This window comes from Oryctolagus cuniculus, chromosome 3 (assembly GCF_051225735.1).
Source record: "Oryctolagus cuniculus isolate XC-2025 breed Fujian yellow rabbit chromosome 3, ASM5122573v1, whole genome shotgun sequence".
Taxonomy (NCBI): Eukaryota; Metazoa; Chordata; class Mammalia; order Lagomorpha; family Leporidae; genus Oryctolagus; species Oryctolagus cuniculus.
Genome location: NC_142869.1, coordinates 93,109,535 through 93,130,840, shown reverse-complemented (window position 1 = coordinate 93,130,840; position 21,306 = coordinate 93,109,535). Strand labels below are relative to the sequence as shown.

Genomic DNA, 21,306 nt, shown 5'->3' with positions numbered 1-21,306 from the left:
AAGACAGATCCAGGCAGCTCAGGTTACAGGAGGGCAGGTGGTGGTGGTGCTGCGTGTTGGGGGAGAGGGTGGGTATTCTTGACCACCAGGCTGACAGGCTCATGCTGAGGATCCGCCCAGACTGAGAGGTGCCAGGGCACAAGCCCTGCAGACCGAGGGGGCTTTGCCAGCCTCTTCTCATCCTTACCGACTCCAGAATTCTTTTCTTTGTGTTGGAGTTTTGTCACTTGAAAATTGCCTTTAGCGGTGTAGGAATTGAATGGCTCACCTCAATGAAGAGATGTTAGCTGAAGGTGTTAGCTTCAGGCATAGCTAGATTGGGGGGGGGGGGTGCTAAACAAGCTTCCTGGGCTAGTTCTCTCATATGTATTTTGGCTTTTTCCCCTTTTGTATTGACCCCCCCCCCTTTTGTATTGTTCTTAGTGTGGAGTGATCAGTAGCACTGACATGTATCAGAGAGAGAGAAAGAGAAAGAGAGAGAGAGAGAGAGAGAGATCCTTTCTTGTCATCCTCATAGCTAATGTTACTACTACTGGACCAAAGCAGGGCCAAGCCATCTTGTGGGAGAGGGAGTGAGTTTCCATGACAGGAGTGGGTGCATCATTTGGGGGCCTCCAGTGTCAGGAGGATTCGTTCAGCTACGGTGATGGTGACTATCCCATCTCTACTGCTGGTTATTGGGTGTGGAGTAGGTTTCCAGTGAGCTCTGGGCAGACAAAAACAGGGCAATCTCTGTCTTCTCCACCTTTGCTTGCCATCACCTAAAGGAGGGCTACACTACAATGTGGCTACCTGGGGAGTGCTGTATTATGCTAGGCAGGTCTTCATCCAAGGCATGGACCACAGCCTGTGTTTTTCCATCCTTTGTTTTGTTGGTTATTCATTCATTCACTCAACATTCAAGAAATGCCCCACCTTGTGCCAAGACCTCTGCTATGAGTGCAACTGCTTGCTTTTTGAGGAGCCCCCAGTCTAGTTAAAAAGACAGATGTGCGGGTAACAGAGGCTAGGTCTGTTTACCTGTGTGGGGACTCAGTGAAGTCACCCCAGGGAAGCTGGAGTTGAGCTCGCAGCAGGAAGGAGTAGGGCTGTCCAGAGAAAAAGCACAGGACTTTCCAGAGCCCGTGCTGCGGTGGCAGGAAGGGGAGCTCCAGTTGCAGGTGGCATGACCATGGTTACTCTACTGCCTCACATAACACATCTGGAGGTCAGTGGTCCAAAGTGGTCACAGCTCTTGGTTGGCTTCTAGAAGATGTCCCTGGCTCTCGTCCTCCACAGGATGAACTCTGTTGTGCCTTCATATGATAAGAGACAGCAGCACTGACAGCAGAGAGGCAAGGACAGGACTTGCTTCTCGGTTTTTCTCCATACAACAAAGGACAGATTTTCCCAGATGTTCCCTGTGCCATTGGCCACGTGCCATTATCCAGAATGGCTAACGTGCTTACCCCAAACCAGCCACTTGTTGCAAAGCAAAGGAGAGGATGATGTCTGTGACTGTTTTGACCATGCGGTTTCCTGGAGCTCTGGGCTGTGCTCGCCTTCCTTGATTGTATCCATGTCCCATATCTGAACACAATCAGAATTCTATTAACAAGGAGAGAGCAACATTGCCTGGTGGGCTGTGAAGTGGGCAGTCAGCCGCATCTCCCACAGGGGTGACAAGCGGTGAAAGGCATGACATATACGGGAAACGGAGAAGTTCAGAACAATAGGGAAAGTAGAGGGTGTGGCTAAGGTAAAGAAAGGAGCTGAGGTTGGAAAAGCAGCCTGGGTTAGATTCCACATGGGGATCGCTAAGAAGCATAAATCTTGGTCCATTCTTCAAAGGGCTTCACTCGAAACCTGGAAAAGTTTTTCTGACTTTTTTGTTCTCCTCCTAGTGACGCCAACAGTGGCTCACTTTCTGAGGATAGTTAGTTCTTAAGGGGTGGGTTGGGTGGAGGGGTTTCCGGAGGGGCCATGAGCCCTTTGAGAAAGTTTTGCTGTTAGTTCTGCGGGACCTTGCACTGCCCACCCTTCCCCAGCACCTCCCCCAAGCCCTCTCTTGAGAGCACTTGCTTGCTTGTTTCCGTATTGTTAGCTGTCTTCAGAGTAACAGTCTGGGACTTGGTGAAGACACAGTTAGCGGTCGGTCCTGGACCAGGGCTCAGTGCTGCTGTCACTAAGTCCAGGAGCCACTGCCCTAGTAGTCAAGTCTTTCAGGAAATGGGCCTCTGCCATGGACAGCTGTCCCTCAGTGATGCACTGGGATTGATTTCAGGGCTCCATGGATACCAAAATCCAAGGATGCTCTAGCTCCTCATGTAAAATGGTGAAGAGTTGGGTGTTTGTGCGACAGTTCATGCCTTCATCCCCTATTGGAATGCCGGCATTCAGTTCCCAGCTCTGCTTCCTACTGATGGACACCTAGGGAAGCAGCAGGTGATGGTTCAAGTACTTGGATTCTTGCCACCCATGTGGGAGACCTGGATTGAGTTCCCGGCTCCCGGGTGGAGTGTGAACCTGCAGACACACATTGTCTCTCTTTCTTTCTTTCTTTTCCCCTGAGTCTAGAAACAAAATAATAAAGAACTGAATAAAATGATGTGGCATTTGCATATAACCTACACACATCCCCACATTATTTTAAGTCATCTCTACGTGATTTATGATACCCAATACAACGCAAATGCTGTGTAGATAGTTGTTCTGCTGTATTGTTTGGAGAATGATGACAAGGAAAGAAAGCTGTAGGTGTTCAGTTCATTTCTTTTTGGTGTAGGACAGGTCAGCTGCAGTGTAACTGTGTGCAGTTGCTGACTGTGTGCATGTGGAAGCTGTGGCTGTGGCGGGCTGGCTGCACCACTTTGAAATGACGTAGCCTGTCTTCATCTGAAGCAGGAACTGAGTGCCGCTCTTTGCTACCGTTTGATACAGTGGACAGGCTGGACACTTAGATTGGACCACCAGCGGTGCTACTTCTCATGGTCCTCTATCCTTAAAATCTAGCCAGCAGTGAAATTGGCAAAAAGGCCTGGTCACTGATCCTGGAAGAAAGGAAGGCGGCATATTTGTTGTTTTCATGAGCACCGCTGACATGGGCTGGCAGGGATCCCTGCGGGAACAAGAGGGAGTGAGCTAGGGAGAGATGCCTTGGGCAGTTCCTCATCCCACATGTATTCATTGAGCACTTGCTGCATGTCAGACCTTATTCTAGGTGCTGGGGATACAGGGGTACTTAAGAAAGACAACCTCTCTGTTCTCATAGAGCTTAAAATCTCCTGAAATGAAACATTTATTTCTGTGTTGTCTAATATGTCAGGTGGTGGCAAGTACTGTAACGAGAAATAAAATAGGTGCAGAGACGAGTGCAATTTCTGGAAACAAACTGGGCCTTGTGCAGGAAATATTAAAGGTTTATTTTTCTCTCTTGTTCCAGCAGAAAATAGTGGCTTGGACAGGTATGATTTTGGTTAAAAAAAATAAAAAGCCAGATGTTCACTTGGAAGAAGAATGCTTGATATTGAATGACTTGATCTTACTGAATTTCTTTCATACAGCATTTTTGTTTGTTTGTTGTACTTCACTTTGTTCCTAAGCGTGATTTACCATGATTTACCGTTTACAAGAACATGGTACTAAGGGATGAGAAATAAGTGAGGAAATATGAGCAAAGGGAAAGTAAGGGTCATTGCTTTCATCACCATGTTCTAGCCGTGTTTAGTTTCGGTAGCAGGGGAAGGAGAAACTATGGTGATAAAAATGTGATGATTCATACTTAGGAATCTTAGTTAAAAGGTGACAAAATGAATTTTGATGCCTTAGAAAGTTATACTATTTTGTGTATTTAAACAGACCTTTTTACTGGAAAGCAAAATTGTCTATCAATACTTAAATGAAATTTATCTCCTGAGTTCAACAAAAACTAATATTTTTGTTAATATAGAGTGAATCAAAGATGAACAGATCAAAAGTCTCATTCTAGTGTCAAAAAATATAGTACAAATAAAAATTGATGAGAGGTTATGTTTGGATCCATAACTGACTATACAAAATATGTGAATTCAAATAAAAATTTACAGCATACAAATGTCATGCAGAGCTGATTTCCAAATCTTTTAAAAGATTTATTTATTTATTCTGGAAAGCAGAGCAACAGAGATAGTGGGAGAGATAGAGAGAGAGAGGAGAGAGAGAAAGAAAGATAGATATCTTACATTTGCTGGTTTACTCCCCAAATGACACAGCCACAGCTGGGCCCAGCTGAAACCAGGAGCCTGGAACTCCATCTGGTTCTCCCACATGAATGGCAGGACCCATGTACTTGAACCATTTCCCTCCCCTTTTCACTCTTCCCTCCCTCCCTGACTCCTTTTCCCCCTCACTCCCTCCCTCCCCCCTTCCTTCCTTCCCCTTTTCCTCTCTGTCTCTCCCTCCCTACTTCCCTCTTTTCTTCTCTCCATTTTTCCCTTCCTCCTTCCCTCTACTCACTCCACCTCTCTTTCTTCCTTTCATTATTTCATTTATTAAAGAGGTAGAGGGAGAGACAGAGACAGAGCTCTCATATGCTGGACCACCCGTCAGATGCTCACAGGGCTGAGCCAGAGCCTTGTCCAAGACCAGGGTCCAGGAACTTAACCTGCATCTTCATGTTGGTGGCGGGTACCCAACTACTTGAATCATCATTGCTCGCTTCCAAGGTTAACACAGCAGGAAGCTGGAATCCAGAACAGAGATAGGACTTGAACCCAAGGGCACTGATATGGGATATGGGCATCCCAACCACTAGGCCAAATGCCTGCCCCTCAGTGTGTTGTGTGTCTGGCATGATGTAGATTCCTCAGCAGTGTTTCCTGCCTCCTCACTATTCTGGCCCGTTTTGTGTGCTGGGCACTGTGTCAGGCACTGGACGAGAAGTCCAGGATTTTACCGCCTTGGCCTGTTTGGGGATAATGCCAGTCGTTACGAGTGTCAGAGTCGTGTACTGGGTAAGTGCTCTTAGGGGTCACAGGGTGAGAGAAAGGTCACCCAGGTGGTCAGGGAAGACTTGATTTGGCCCTTGAAGAGAAGCACCAGATATATCGAGTGGAAGGCGTTTGTGGGTGAGAGGATTTGGAAGAAGAAAAAAGTTTTATTAGTGGTTCCCCAAGTTGAATGATAACTCTGGTCTTCTGGAGGTGAATTGGATCCAGAGGATCTGCGAGTACTGTGGGTTCATTATAGAGGGAAATCTAATTAAAAAAAATTTTTTATGGTAGAGGATATATAAAATCCACAGAAGGCACCAGACTCCCCCAAGTCCGGGCCTTCGTGGCCGGAGCTGTCAGGGGCTGTGCCTCTGACAAATGCGGTTTGTGTGTGTTCTGGAAACAGCTGCCAGGGCCATTGCGGGGCTGGTATCTTTAGCCCTGCTTCTTTGTGACTCCCATCAAGTTGTGGAGCGACTGCCTGTGGTCCCTGGCCTAATTCTGTCTCCATTCTCTGCTCAGAGGGCCCTTAAACAGATGTATTACTAAGAAATATATATTGTCAAAGTGTGCTACCTCTACAACACTTCACAATCTACTTCATCTATGAGACAGTCTCCTGAGAGTCTCGTTCATGGTCAAAAAGCATCACCGTCTAAAATATTGCTTAAAAGCCAGATAGCACATCATTGGTGCTGTGTCAAAAGCATGTCATTCGTTCTGGGACTGTTTTACTTTGGTAGAGGGAAGTACATCATGAGAAAAACAGGCACTGTGTATACGTTATTTGTCCCTCAGCAAGGGGTGGGGACGAGAAGCGTTAGAACAAAGATGAGGGCTGGGAGCAGCCTACTGCTGTGCCTACCCTGCAGGGTAGATATTAGTGTTACTGGGAAATATGCATTATGAATTCCTTTTAGAATTTGGTAGTTTATCTCCTGGGAAGAATGATAAATCAAAAGTATAGACCTATATAATTCTTTATATTTCTCTTTATGCCTTGTCAGTCAGGAAGCCTGGAGCGAGCTAAGTGTAAAAATACTCGGTTTCAGTACTAATTCTATTTTGTGTCCTAAGCTTGAAGATATTCTGTCTTAATATGATTTCACTTTTTTAAAAACAATTTTTGCTTTGTCCCTATTACCATGGTGGTATATATTCACTATAGAAAATTTGGAAAATAATAGCTTTCTACCTCAATGTGAAATTTTCCCATCTGGCAGAATACTCCCTGCATACCTTTGATTCAATCATCATCATTCTTTTAAGCACATATGTGTGTATGCAGACCTGTATAAATTTCACAAAGATGAAATGATACCTTTCACACCATATTTCTAAAACTCAGCGTTTATAAACCTTTCCCATGCCAGTAAATACTGCTGTGCAGCATTATTTTTAATGGATGCTGTATTTCATCATGAAGATACATTTTGTTGCAGTGCTTCTGGCTTGCATTGGCCTTTTTGCTCTTATAAACGACTTGGTTGTGGACATTCTTGTAGCAAAATCTCTGAGCACATCCACAATTATTTTCCTGGAGTGAGTTTCTAGAAATGACGTAGTTGAGTAAAAGGCTATAGTATTTGCAAGGCTTTAGAGCTATAGTTCCACATTGCCCACCAGAAAGCATGAACTGACCCATCTTATCACCTGCAGTTTGAGAGGGTCTTCGTCCCCCAAGTCTTCTCCAGGATCATGAGTATCTTTATGCTCTGAAAACTGTAAATATGCAATGCATAAAATTTATTCCCTTTGTATAAATTTCGAAAAGTAAAAAAAGAAAATCTCTGTTAGGAGGCAGGACTTGTAGCTATGACCAAGTGAAGATGTTGGCAAACTGTGTCTCTCAGAAGACACTAAAAATCTGGACAGACGAGCAGAAGCAGCCATGTCATCACTCTGGGGATCTATCAAAGGCATGCAACATTCTCAGAAGTGTTTGTTTTTGAAAACTGTGGAAAGTTGTTTAACAACAGTGGGATCTTGTGGTCTCCTTGTCTGGGGCTGCTCCCATCCCCCTGTCACTCCCAGCTTGGTGGATGCAGAGGTGTCGCCTAGGTGAGGAGACCCTGAGCACCAGTGCCTTAGCTTTCCAGATCAAAGAGGCTTGCTCAGTGTGCATTGGAGGTGAGGCGTGACACTAACACAGTCCCTCTCTCCTGTTTTGGTATACCTTGAATCTTTAGAAAATAAAATGAAAATGTCCCTGAATTATAAACATTTATGTTGTAGAAAAAGTGGAAAATAAACATGAAAAGAAGAAATTACAAGGCTCCTTAAGCCCTCTTGGTGCGTATTCTTCTCTGGTAGCTTGTTTCCATAGAGCTTTCTGCAGAGTGTTCTGTTGTACCCAACACAGGAGCCACAGGAGCCATGCAGTCATTGAGCAGTTGACATATGGCCAGTGTCACTGAGGAGCTGCATTTTAAATTTTGAATAATTCTAATAAATTTAAATTTGAATATCCACTGTGACTAGGGACTACCTTGTCACTGGTTCTATTATTTCTTTTTTTTTTTTTTTTAAGATTTATTTATTTGTTTAGAGTCAGAGTTACACAGAGAGAGAAAGGGAGAGGCAGAGAGAGAGAGAGAGAGAGGTCTTCCATCCACTGGTTTACTCCCCAACTGGCTGCAATGGCCGGAGCCAGGAGCTTCTTTCGGGTCTCCCACGTGGGTGCAGAGGCCCAAGGACTTGGGCCACCTTCTACTGCTTTCCCAGGCCATAGCAGAGAGCTGAATTGGAAATGGGGCAGCTGGGACTAAAACTGGTGCCCATTTGAGATGCTGGCACTGCAGGTGGCAGCTTTACCTGCTGCGCCACAGTGCTGGCCCCTGATTCTATTATTTCTACAATTTAGAAACATGGATATGTGTTTACATAGTGTAAAAGACAAAAATGGGTCACACTGCCTTTTGTGGAGTGTAAACTTCCTTTTCTGCTTAGCAATATATTGTGAACATATTTTTAATGGCTGGATTGTATTAATTAAGTTGCTGAACCATAATTAGTTTAACAGTCTCTGTTGTACCTTCAGAATAGTTCCAAGATTTTGATGTTACAAATAACATTGCCTAGACCATATTTAGAGGTAAAACTGTGATGTTTCTCATTATTTAGAGAGTAAATTCATAGGATTTGAACTATTCAAGAGTAGGCATCTGGTACAGCAGTTAAGACACTGCTTGGGACTCCCATTTCCATATTGCATGCCTGGGTTTGAGTCCAAGGTCTGTTTCTGATTCCAGCTTCCTTTTCACGCACATCCTGGGAGGTAACCAGTGATGGTGCAAGTAGTTGGGCCCTTGCTATCCAGTGTAGATTGAATCCCATTCTCTTGGCTTTGGACTGACCCAGCTCTGACTATTGTAGGCATTTGGGGAGTGAACCAGTGCATGAAAGGTCTCTTTGTTTCTGCCTTTGTCTCTGTGCGCCTCTGTTTCAAATAAATAAAAATAAGATATATTTCAAAAATAATTTTAAAAGTTTAAACTATTTGGTATTTTCTAAATCTGTCATCCAGAGGCCATTTTTACCAGTGTTATATGAAAGTGTGTCACCATCATTATTTAACTGAGATGTAATATACCTACAATGACGTTTACCCAAAGTTGTACAACCATTGTCACTATCCTATTCCAGAATATTTTTTGTCCCACTCCCCAAAGAAATCTCATACCTATTAACAATCACTCCCCAACTCCACCTCCCCACTGAGTCCCTGGCAACCACTGACCTACTTTTTGTCATGATGGATTTGCCTATTCTGGATATAAATGGAATTCTACTATATGTGACTTAGCGCCTTGTTTCTTTCACTTAACATAATGTTCTCAAGGCTTAAGGTTCATAGTGGTTTCCAAGCTGTAACATAAGTCAGTACTTCATTCATTTTTATGGATATGTCATACTGTGTTTATCCTTTCATGAGTTTATGGAATTTGGGTTGTTTCCACTTTATTTAGAATCATGTTTCTAACATCCACATGTGAGTTTTTGCATGGACATATGTCTTCATTTCTCTCAGATATATAGCTAGGAGTGGAATTGCTGGATCACGTGATAGCTCTAGGTCTGAACTTCTGAGGGACTACCAGACTGTGTGAGAGTTTCAGTGTCTGCTTATCCTTGCCTACTCTTTATTGTCTGAGTTCTTGCTTATAACCAGCCCAGTGGAAGTGAAGTGATATCTCTGTAGTCTCAAAGAGTATTTTGCTAATGAGTAATGTTCAGCGTCTTCTCATGTGCTTATTGGCCATTTGTATATCTTTCTTAGAGAAACCTCTGTTTAAATCATTCGTCATTTAAAAATTCGGTTATTTGTCATTTTGCTGAGGATTTGTAAGAGGTTTTATATATTCTGGATAATAGATCCTTGTCAAAGACTTGAAAATATTTTCTTGCATTCTGTAAATTTTCTTTTCACTCCACTGATGGTATCCTTTGAAGAATGTAAGTTCTAAATTTTGATGAAGCCCTGTTTATCTATTTTTCCCTTTTTTGCTGATGTTTTTGGTGTCAGATCCAAGAAAGGGTTGTTTAATCCAAGATCAAAGGTTGATACTGATGTTTTTTCTAAGAATTTTATTTTAAAGATTTACTAATTTATTTGAAATGCAGAGTTAGAAAGAGAGAGAGAGAGATATCTTCCATCCACTGATTCCACCCCCAGTGGCTGCAATGACTGGGATTAGGGCACACGGAAGCCAGGAACCTGTCCCTCTGGTTTTTCCACATGAGTGGCAGGGACCCAAACACTTGTACTATTTGCTGATGCTTTCCCAGGTGCATTAGCAGGGAGCTGGATGGGAAGTGGAGTAGCTGGGATTCAAACAGGCACTCATATAGGATGCTGGCACCACAGACGGCTGTTTAACCCACTGCATCACAACACCAGCCTCAACAATTTTATATCAGCTCTTTCATTTAGGTATTAATCTAGTTTGAGTTAATTTTTGTAGATGTTATGAGTTAGAGATCCATATTCATTTTTTTAAAAGATTATTTCATTTATTTGAAAAACAGAGTTACAGAGAGAGGTAGATACAGAGAGAGAGGTCTTCCATCCGCTGTTTCACTTCCTAGGTGGCCGCAATGGCCAGAGCTGCGCCAATCCAAAGCCAGGAGCCAGGAGCTTCTTCCGGGTCTCCCACGTGGGTGCAGGGGCCCAAAGACTTGGGCCATCTTTTACTGCTTTCCCAGGCCATAGCAGAGAGCTGGATCAGAAGAGGAGCAGCTGGGACTAGAACCGGCGCCCATATGAGATGCCGATGCTTCAGGACAGGGCTTTAACCTGCTGTGCCACAGTGCTGGCCCCATCCACATTCATTCTTGTGCATATGGTTATCTTGTTGCAACAGCACTGTTTGTTGAAAAAAATATATCTGCTATTGACTTGTCTTGGCATCCTTGTCAAAGTGAATTATAAACATATGGGTTTCTTTCTACACTCAGTCCTGTTCCATTGATATATTTATGTTTATTCTTTGTTAGTACCATATACTCTTGATTATTATTGCTTTGTAGTAGTTTTGAAGCTGGGAAGTATAAGTATTCTAATTGTATTCTTCTTATTCAAGATTGCTTGGCTCTTCTGGGGGTACCTTACATTTCCATAGGATTTGTTTTATTTATTTATTTATTTGAAATGCAGAGAGAGAGAGAGAGGGAGAAAGAGAGAGAGAGAGAGAGAGAGAGGAATCTCTCCTCCAGTTGTTTACTCCCTAAATGGCTGCAACAGCTAGGGCTGGGTCAGGCTGAAGCCAAGAGCCAGGCATTCCATTCAAGTCTCTTACAAGGGTGGCAGGGTCACAAGTACTTGAGCCACCTTCCACTGCCTCTGTGGGTGCATTATCAAAGAGATGAATCAGCAGCAGAGCAGCCAAGAGCTCCAACCAGCACTCTGATTTAGGATGCCAGGGTCACCAGTGGTGGGTTAACCTGATGCACTACATCACCAGCCCCATAGCTTCTTGTTTCTGCAAAAAAATCCAGCTAGAATATTGACGAATTTGCACGGAATTTGTAGACACTTTGAGGAGCATTGCCATTAAAAAAGTATTTATTTATCTGAAAGGCAGAGTGAGAGACAGATGTGGAGAGAAGGACAGAGGAAATAGGAGAGGCGAGAGGGGAGAGAGGAGAGAGATCCTCCATCCAGGAGCTAGGAACTCCATTCTGGTTTCCCATGTAGGTGGTAAGGACCAAAGTATTTGGGTTATCTTCTGCTGCTTTCCCAAGCACATTAGCAGGGAGCTGGATTGGAAGTGGAGCAGCCAGGACTCAAACCAGTGCTCATCTGCTAAGTCAGTGTTGCAAGTGGCAGCTTAGCCCACTGCACTACCATGCCAGCCTGATCATATTTTTTTTTAATTTTTTTAAATTTTTTTTGACAGGCAGAGTGGACAGTGAGAGAGACAGAGAGAAAGGTCCTCCCTTGCCGTTGGTTCACCCTCCAATGGCCGCCGTGGCCGGCGCGCTGCGGCTGGCGCACTGCACTGATCCGATGACAGGAGCCAGGTGCTTCTCCTGGTCTCCCATGGGGTGCAGGGCCCAAGGACTTGGGCCATCCTCCACTGCACTCCCTGGCCACAGCAGAGAGCTGGCCTGGAAGAGGGGCAACCGGGACAGAATCCGGCGCCCCAACCGGGACTAGAACCCGGTGTGCTGGCGCCGCAAGGTGGAGGATTAACCTAGTGAGCCGCGGCGCCGGCCGCCAGCCTGATCATATTAACAGCATTAAGCTTTCTAATCATGAACACGAGATGTTTTTCCAGTTATTTATGTTCCTCTAAATTCCTTTGGATGATGTTTTGTAATTTTCAGTGTACAGGCTTTGCACTTCTGGTGTTAAATTTGTTCCTGAGCATTTTATTCTTTTATGTGTGGTACAACTGAAATTGACAGTTTCACTTTTGGATTGTTTATTGATGGTGCACAGAAATTCAGTTGATTCTTGGGTTTTGATCTTGGGTTCTGGAACTTTGCTAAGCTTTTTGATTAGCTCTAATAACTTTTTACTGTATTTGTTATTATTTATTATATATAAAATCATATCATTGATAAATAGAGGTACTTAGTTTCCTTCTTTCCAAACTGAATGCCTTTTTCTCCCTTGCCTATCTTGGCTTTGTAGAAATGACAGTACAGTGTTGAGTAGAAGGGGTGAAAGCAGAAATCCTTCTCTTGTTCTGAGAGATGGCCAGTATTATTTGTACTATTTCTCTATGGTCATTAAAATTAACAAAAATTTTTGTTTATTGATGGGGAGGAAAAGGGAGAGAGAGAGAGAGAGAGTGAGAGAGTGAATTAGTGAGAGTGAGAGCAAGAGAGTGAGAGAAAGAGAGAAACAAGCACTTCCATTTCCTGATTCACTCCCCACATGCCCGAAATGGCTGGGTGGAGTTGGGCCACACAGAAGGGAGCCAGAAACTCAATCCAAGTCTTCCATGTAGGAGGCAGGAATCCAATTACTTGAACCATCACCACTGCCTCCAACGTGTGCTTGGCAGAAGCTGGAGTCAGGAACTGGACCTAGGACTTTAGCTTAGGCTCTCTGATGCGGTATTGGGGAATCTTAACCATGTAACTAAGCACCTCCTCCTATCACCACTTATACTCCAAGCATCTGGGTCATGGACAAGTGTTGCTGTCTGATTCCTTCTAGGGAAGGAATGAAAATTCCCTTTGTCTTAGGCATTGGGTGTCTTGGCATAGTGGCTACTAGAAAAGAGGACTTTAATGTTAACATGTAGGAGTTTGGCTAACACTATCTAATATTTAAACTTTTGCTATTTAAAATTGAAATACTAGTTTTTCCACATCTTTGGGTGCCCACTATATGCCCACGTATGTGCTAGGGTCACAAAGGTGAACTAAACGCAAGTTATGTCCTCAGGGTGCACACAGGCGAGACACACAGGGAGGGATTCTGGCAAGTGGTTCCCATTAAAGGATAACCTGTCTGAAGGAAACAGGTGATTGGATAAAGAAATTATGGGATATGTATACCATGAAATATTACACAGCAGAAAAAATGAAATCCTGTTGTTTGCAACAAAATTTATGCTACTGGAAAACATTTTACTTAATGAAATAAGCCAGTCCCCAAAAGACAGATACCCCATGTTTTTTCTGATCTGTGGTAACTAATAGAGCACCTAAAAGGTTATAGAAGTGAAACTGACACTTTGAGAAGCAATGAATTTGAACAGCCTTTGTCTTGACTATTGAGGAACTGTTTTTTTTTTTTAATTTTCATACTATTTGTTGTACTCTTAGTGTAGGCTAAATCTTATTGTGTATAAAGTTAATTTAAAATAGATCTTAGTGGCTAGCGCCGCGGCCACTTGTGGGGTGAACCAATGGAAGGGAGACCTTTCTCTCTGTCTCTCTCTCTCACTGTCTAACTCTGCCTGTCAAAAATATATATATATAGAACACTGTTCTCATTTGAAAAAAAAAAAAAGAAAATAGATCTTAGTAAAAAATAAGAATGGGAATAGGAGAGGGAGGGATGGAGGGTAGGAGTGCTGGTGGGAGGGAGTGTAGGGTGGGAAGAATCACTATGTTTCTAAATTTGTACCTATAAAATGCATGAAGTTTATATACCTTAAATAAAAGGTTTCTAGGTAAAAAATAAAATAAAGTCGATCCTTTTTAATAATACATGGTAGACCTAAAAAAAGGGGAAGTTCATGCACAAGTTTTCATAATCTGCAATTTCTGTGGACATTTTGAAGACCTCTCATTTGAATGGATTTCAAAAGTTTTTGCAGTAGGGACTAGTGGTGTGGTGCAGTGGTTTTAAGCTGCTGCTTGTGACACCAGTATCCCATATGAGTGTCAGTTCTTGTCCCAGCTGCTCTGCTTCTAAACCAGTTCCCCACTAATATGCCTGAGAAAGCATTAGAAGAAGGCCCAAGTGTTTGGGCCCCTGCTACCCACATGGGAGACCCAGATGAAGCCCTGGCTGTTAGGCCATTTGGGGAATGAACCAGCAGATAGGAGATTCTCTTTCTGTCTCTCCCTCTTTCTGTCACTCTGCCATTCAAGTAAATAAAATAAATTTAAAAAGATTTTATTGCAACAACATAAACTTATCTTTTAATGCCATTTTCCATGAACTTTTTCATTTTCTTGGAGCCCCAGTTTGCTGCTGGAACATTCACTATCTACCCCCTTAATATCAAGGAATTTTAGAATGGGAGCCTTGGAAATTATTTTAAAATTTTTATTTATTTGTTTATTTATTTTTATTTTATTTGAAAGATAGAGAGACAGATCTTCCATCTGCTGGTTTACTCCCCAAATGACTGCAACAGCTGGGGCTAGACCAGGCTAATCTAGGAGCCTAGAACCCAATCCAGGTATCCCATGTGGGTAGTAGGGATCCAATCAGTTGAACCATCATCTGCGTCCTCCATGGGTGCATGTTAGCAGGAAGCTGGATTGGAAGCTGAGTATCTGGGACTTGAAGCAGGCACTCTGATCTTTGTAAGTTGTTTCATCCAACTCCGTATTTTTCAATAGGCATAACCTCTTACTTTGTCCAAGAATTTCTATTCTTGCTCATTAGTAACTCTGATTTCTCTGAAATGTCTTATACACACCAGCTCCCTACCCTATCCCGTGTCACACACTCACATGCATGCACACACACACACACACACACACTCTGTAGGCAGGCAATCCGTGTACAGCCCATTCCTGGCTCCACTTGTTGTGTCTGGTTTGGGTAATCTAACACCAGCTACCACGCTCATCTTGAATGTGACTCATCTAGGATTCCTGCTTCATTTTGCCTGTGAAGGATACTCAGTCTTGTCCTTTCCATCGATGCTGATGACATGGAATTGACAAGGAGGGGGACGACGTTATCCGACTCCAGTCTGAGTTACCCAGAAAGCCTCTTCGGGGAGGCTTCCTTGCTGTTTAATTGTACACTCAACTTTCCTTGGAAAGAGGATACCCCATCTGTTTTAAACTTGTCAATTAAGAAGACTCTCACTAGGACACATACAAAGCCATCCCTATGTGTTTACTGTTAAGTCATTCTTCCAGACAAGAATGGAAGTAGTTTTAACAAAAGCAATTAAGTAGGTCAGTCACACCTTAAAATGCTTACTTGGTTTTTTTATGTCAATTCAAAATTGAATGGTATGTGCGTTTCCATTTTTACTTTTATATTTAAAAAGAAACTCTTTATTCTAGCTTCTGTATATGTTATTTATGACTATGATGAAATGACATCAGGTTACTTTTATCATTCCACTGGTAAAATGGAATGCAAACCATGTGGTCTTAGGCTACAAAAGAAAATGAATTGTCTCCACAAACCTTTCAAGTTTAATTAACTTTTAAACCAATATGAAGTTCCGGTTCTCTCTTTTTTTATTATTACATTGCGTTTTTTCCCTTTTGATTATGTGAGAGGCTGAGATAAGAATGTAGAGTCCTTTCTGGTTCACATTGTTTACTGCATGATACAGCAGCCAATTCAATCAAAGAGGAAATAGGAACAACCCTATTTGTGCCTTGTAAGCGATTTGTAAAGGCCCCTCCAGTTCCTACAATTCACTGTTAGCTTTTCTCCTTGTAGACTTCTAAAATGAAATTAAAATGCAGGGCAAACAGTACTTTAAAAGCAGCACCGATCTTGTGTAGGGGCAGACGCAGCCGACTGAAGAATTACAGCATTGCGGGCAGTCAGTCATTTCCTTCTGTGCTGCAGGAAATGCCTCCCATGAGGAGAGGGGATCCCGGGAAGGTTGCAGGGGATCCCGGGAAGGTTGCAGGTCATCCCAGGCCTCCGATGACTTAAGCATGTTCCGGGTCATTGTGGGGGTGGGGGAATGGATTGATGGTTATAGCAGAGCTTCCCCTGATATGTATGATAAATGCATTACTAAAACATACTGTCACTCAGTTGCTGTTGAGCTCTGCTAGAGAGCTCCGGGACTCACTAAAGGGGAAGGAGGCAAGGAAGGTGTGGATGGCTCTTCCTAGAAGAGGGGCTGACACCATGCAGAGGAAAGAGCATGTGGGCTGACAGGAACCAAAGTCCTGTTCTCGGTCTACCAACTGTGTGACCTTGGATAAGTCCCTTACCCCTCTGAACCATAGTTTTGATCGCTGCAAAACACAGGTTTGCATTAAATACATGATTTCCAAGCCAGATTCCCAAGACTCCCCCCAGCCATCTCAGGAGTTGTTTCTGTACCAACCACTGAGGTCCTTGGTCTTTGCCCCCGAAAGGGAGCAGCCTCAATTCTCCCATGTTGTTGCCTCAGCAAGCTTTGGTTGGAAGTGCTTGAAACTTCCTAGGCGGCCAGGTCGCAAAGCCGCTGCAGGTTCTGACATCGCAGTTGTCTGTCACCCTGACATCTGGTCCAAGTGGAACATGAAAGGGATCAGAAGCACCCATTATTCTGGGACTCCCCCCCTCCTTCTCAGCGAGTCCTAACTGCAGGTTGGTGACTGTGAAGCTGTCACAAGGGGAAGGAGTCTGCGTTTATCGGCTCTCGGTCTGTGACACCAGGACACCCCCTTCCACTCGGACTGGATAGAGTTTCTCCAAGTCTGGGGCCCCACCACTGAAGCAGCCTGGGAGATATGCGATTTTGAAGGCAGCCCTGGCCTCCACCACAGGCCCTCGTCAGCACTCTGTGGGAGCTGTCAGCTGCCGAGCCCTGACCCTGTAATGGGGATCTGTGAGGTTAAGGCAGTAATAACCACCTGTCAGCTGCATTGGGATTGCAAGCGCCGGGCCTCCCCGTGAGTTGCTTGCTAGCTCCTGTTAAATAAGCCTTTTCTACCCCATGTCAGGTCTTCATCTATCTCTTCCTTGTCACGGGCATCTTTTCCTTTCACACCTTCGTAATGGACCTTCCTGGGCCGTCAGATTCCTCCGTTCCCTTTGGAAGCTTAATGCATGCATTCTTGTGTTGCCAAGAGTAAGCATTTAGGGAGGAGGCCTCTGAGTCCCCTGCCATTTCAAGCAAACACAGTGCCTTTTGTTACTTGTCCCAGGACAACCTGGCGAACACATAAGCCTCAAAGAAAGGTCTGGCCGAGGTGATGGTCATGAACGAACTTCTCGGATTGAAGTATATATAGCTGGAGACCCAGGGGTGCTGAGCGTTTTAATTAACATTGATTAGAGATGAATACTTGGCTATTTAAAAATGGAATTTTAAATCTCCTGTCCCCATACCCATTTCCCCATCATGTTGTTCCTCTCATCTGCTTTTTAATTCAGTTAATTTTTATTGAGCTTGTATGATGAGACCAGGCTCCCTGCTAACCACTGGGCTGACAAAGATGGATATGGCCCAGGCCTTGCCGTCAAGTGGTTCCTGGCTGGACTAAGGGAAGAGCTAAGTGGCCAGTGATGCCTGAAAGCAGGCTGTGGTCTCTCCAGAAGGTTCCAGACGCTGTGGGAACACTTGAGGTTGGGCAGCCTCAAGAATCACTTCCTGCAGAAAGCTTGTGGCCTAGAGGGTGGCCTAGAGGTGGTCCAGGCAGAGGCAGCAGAGGGTGCAAAGGTTTGAGGAGCTGGTGGGCTTAGTAAAGTGTAGGCTCAGCACAGCTGGAGAAGACCTGGAGAGAGGGGAAAGGAGGGAGGAGAGGAGGGGAGTGGGGAAGTAGAGTGACAATCTGGGCAAGATAACCAGGGACTGGGTTGGGTAGGGCCTTGAATACTGTACTTGTTACTGTCCTGATGTGCAGGTCAGTTTGGACTTGATCCTGGGGGCATGGGGACTTATTTCAAATTTTAGGCAGGGTAGCCTGAGAGGTTTGCAAGGCTGCTTAGCACAGAGGTTATGAGGAAAGGCTGAGGATCCAGTGGTGGGCTCTTGACTCCTGCCATGACCACGTGCCTGCTCTGGGCAAGTTCCTAACTGTGCCTCTGCAGCTTTTGCAATAGAAATAAGGGGCAGGCATTTGTCCTGGAGGTTAAGACATTGGTAAGGATGCCTGTATCCCATATTAGAGTGCCTGTGTCCCAGTCCCGGCTGGAACCTGGTGTAAATCCTGCCTGTCATATGCAAGACACAGATTGGGTTCCTAGCTTCTGACTTTGACCCCTGGCTGTTGCAGGCGATTTGGGTGGGGGGTGAACCAGTGGATGGGTACTCTCTCTTTCTCCCTCTCTCTGTGTATCCAACTCTCAGATAAATAATAATAATAAAAAAGAGTAGGGATAAAAATCTTCTCTGTTTCACAGGGTGGCTATGTGGAATAAGTAAGTTAGTTTACCTAAAGCTCTTAGAATAGGAGGCACATATTAAAATTTAGTTATTTTTTGGAAAGGAGAAAAATTGTTTATTTTCTATGAACATTTACCTTGCACTGAATATCAGTTAACTATTGGCATAATATGCCACATAAAAAATTCTGAAATGCAGGGGCTTAAAACAAAGATGATTTATTGTTGCTCCTGCAGCAGCAGGGTGCCTGGGGCTTGGCTGAGACAAGGCTGGGCATGAAGTTTGGGCTCGCATCTGCTCCACAGAGGACCCACCCTGAGGGCGGCAGACGGATATTCCCAAGGGAATGGTAGAAGTGTCAGGGTAGGAGAAACCTGCAAGACTGCTTAAGGCTTTGGGTCTAGCAGCCAAAGCACAGAATCCAAGGGCAGGAGCTTATCCTGCTCTCCTATAGTGGGAGGAGCCGCGAAGCCACTTGGTAAAGGGCAAGAGCATAGGGAGGGGCAAAGAACTGGGGCCAGCAATGTGGTCACAGGCTGCAGCTGGTGTCTTCTGTATCTGCCGCTTTGTAGCTTCCAAGAGGAAGCTTCTGGGGGTGGGGGTTGGCCACATTCACCTGGGCCAAGCTTGGAACCCCAGGGCTTGGCTTTGACTTGTGACTTTTCTGCACTTGTCTTAAACTAAGCTGTGGGCCTAGCAAATGTATTCTTTCTTGTGCTTTCCAGTGTCTTTGGGAGAGACTGTGTTTTAGGAGAAAATATGGCAGTGTAGGTTTGAATCTAGATCTGTGGAATGAGAGGGGGATGATAATACCCTCTAGTAATACTCAATGGAAGCTTGGAGATGAGCAGAGGGGTTTGGGCAGGGATGCTCTGCAGCTTTGCTCCCAGACTTGCCAGGTGGCACATGGTTGGTAGTAGATGTAAACTGCTATGGTAATAACTTTTTCTCCCTTAAAAAAATCGCCATCTCTCCTACTGCAACAGAAGGAATTGCCTTTTTTCCATGGATTCCTTGACATTTGCTTTCTCCACCTTGGGTTGTGAGCATGACTCTCTAGCCAACACCCCTAGGGAAATGCTGGGGGTGAGTGCAGGGAGAGGCAGCCTGCTTAGTATTTATTGGTGCATAACTCTACCTCTCCATTCTCCTAGACTCCTTGGGGCTTGGGAGTGGGATGGGGACAGTGATGGGAGGAGTCAAATATGATTGCTTTGCCAGCAGGTCTTTTCCTCTTCTCTGGCCTCCTTATGCTGCCTGACAAATGTAGGCATTCTTCTCCATCAGAAAAAAGAGAAGCAGGGACAGGCAGGACATTTTTATAGGTTATGGTTTTCTGTTTATGTATGAGAATATAAGTACATTATAATGTAAACATCAGGTTTATTACAATGCTACACTCAGATTAAAATATTAAGTAATATCTAAAATTACTGTTAATAAAGTAAAATATTAAATTGAACAGTTTTTTTTCAGAGATAGGAATGAAACATGTTCTAGAACAGTTTTGGTAACAAAAACAGCATTGGAAATAGCATGTGAAATGTTTAGCAGTTTAGTTATGTGATGGATATATATGATGGCACCTCAAAAAGTTCACGGAAATGGAATTAATAGATAAGTTTGTTTTGGTGCAAAGACATCTTAAATCCATGCATAGGTTTTTCTTTCTTTCTTTCTTTTTTTTTTTTGGACAGGCAGAATTAGACAGAGAGAAAGGTCTTCCTTTTCCATTGGTTCACCCTACAAATGGCCGCTACGGCCAGCGCGCTGCACCGATCTGAAGCCAGGAGCCAGGTGCTTCCTCCTGGTCTCCCATGCGGGTGCAGGGCCCAAGCACTTGGGTCATCCTCCATTGCCCTCCCGGGCCACAGCAGAGAGCTGGACTGGAAGAGGAGCAACCGGGACAGAATCTGGCACCCCAACTGGGACTAGAACCCGGTGTACCAGCGCTGCAGGCGGAGGATTAGCCTAGTGAGCCACGGTGCCAGCCCATGCATAGGTTTTACATAACATGCATTTTACATGAACTTTTTGAAGACCCTGTGAATGAGATGCTCCATAAATTGTGGCATTTATGACGACAATGATGATAATGGTTTTTATAGTCCATTTATTGCAGGAGATTTTTAAAAGCAGAGATTCTAAGGTTGAGGATCCATCCACTGCATTGCTCCAGAGTGACCTCTCTCAGTCATTCCCTACCTACAGGAGAAAGCAGGAGGGAAATGAACTCAGAAAACCTTAGGTCCTAAAACTATGAAAAGTATATACTTTAGAAGTGATTTTTTTTTTCTTAAAGTGGTTGCTTCTAAAAGGCACCATTCAAAATAGTCACTGCAAGAACAGACATGCTGAAATCTTAATGGTGCAATGCTATTTTGTTGAGCAAAAAATCGGGCTGCATAATGACGAATAGTAGCTATGCAAATGAAAAGAAAGATCATCATGTCTTGTGCTTCAGGGTGTGTGAATTGATGGCAAAAATCTGTCCGTATTACTCAGTAGGGGAGATGAATTCAGATGAAAGCTTTCAGTGATATATGTTTTTTTTTTTTCTCCCTTAAGAATCATTTATGGCAGAAACACTGGCATAGTTTTTCCATTGGCAGTCTTTTGTGAATATCCATTATGGGCAAGCCCCAGCAAAGAGGCAGCTGTAAGTTCACAGTGAATCTGTCTGTCTGTCCTTCCTTACTCCCTGCCTTACTTTCTTCCTTCTCTATAACACAGCCTTTGCTTTCTAGGACCTTATATTTTAATGGGAATGGCAAGATACCGACATTTAAACCTAAAAACAAGTGCAAATTTATATAGTACATATTGTATATGGCAGGTTTCTAATATATCTGGAGGAAAAAATCAATACAGGGAAAATGATGGTTCTAAATCTTGACCAAATTAAACAATGAATTCTTCTGCTTCTTTGCATTTATTTTGTTCAGTCCAAGGGAAATAATTTCCCGTTGTTTCAGGCTTAGAGAAACATTACCACCCACAAAGCGGCCCCTCCCATGAAATAAGCAGAGAAGTCAAACACTGGTGGTGACTCAGGTGCCGTGTACATACGTACCCCACAATTACTTTCTCAGAGTCTTCTCCGGAACGGCAGGAACTGCTGCTGAACAGGGATGATTGCTCAG

At 43.9% G+C, this 21,306-nt stretch overlaps 1 protein-coding gene across 12 annotated transcripts in view; it reads left to right on the top strand.

Moving 5' to 3' along the window:
* LYPD6B (LY6/PLAUR domain containing 6B) overlaps positions 1 to 21,306 on the top strand; it is a 238,395-nt gene that overhangs the window by 1,044 nt on the left and 216,045 nt on the right. The window lies entirely within an intron of this gene.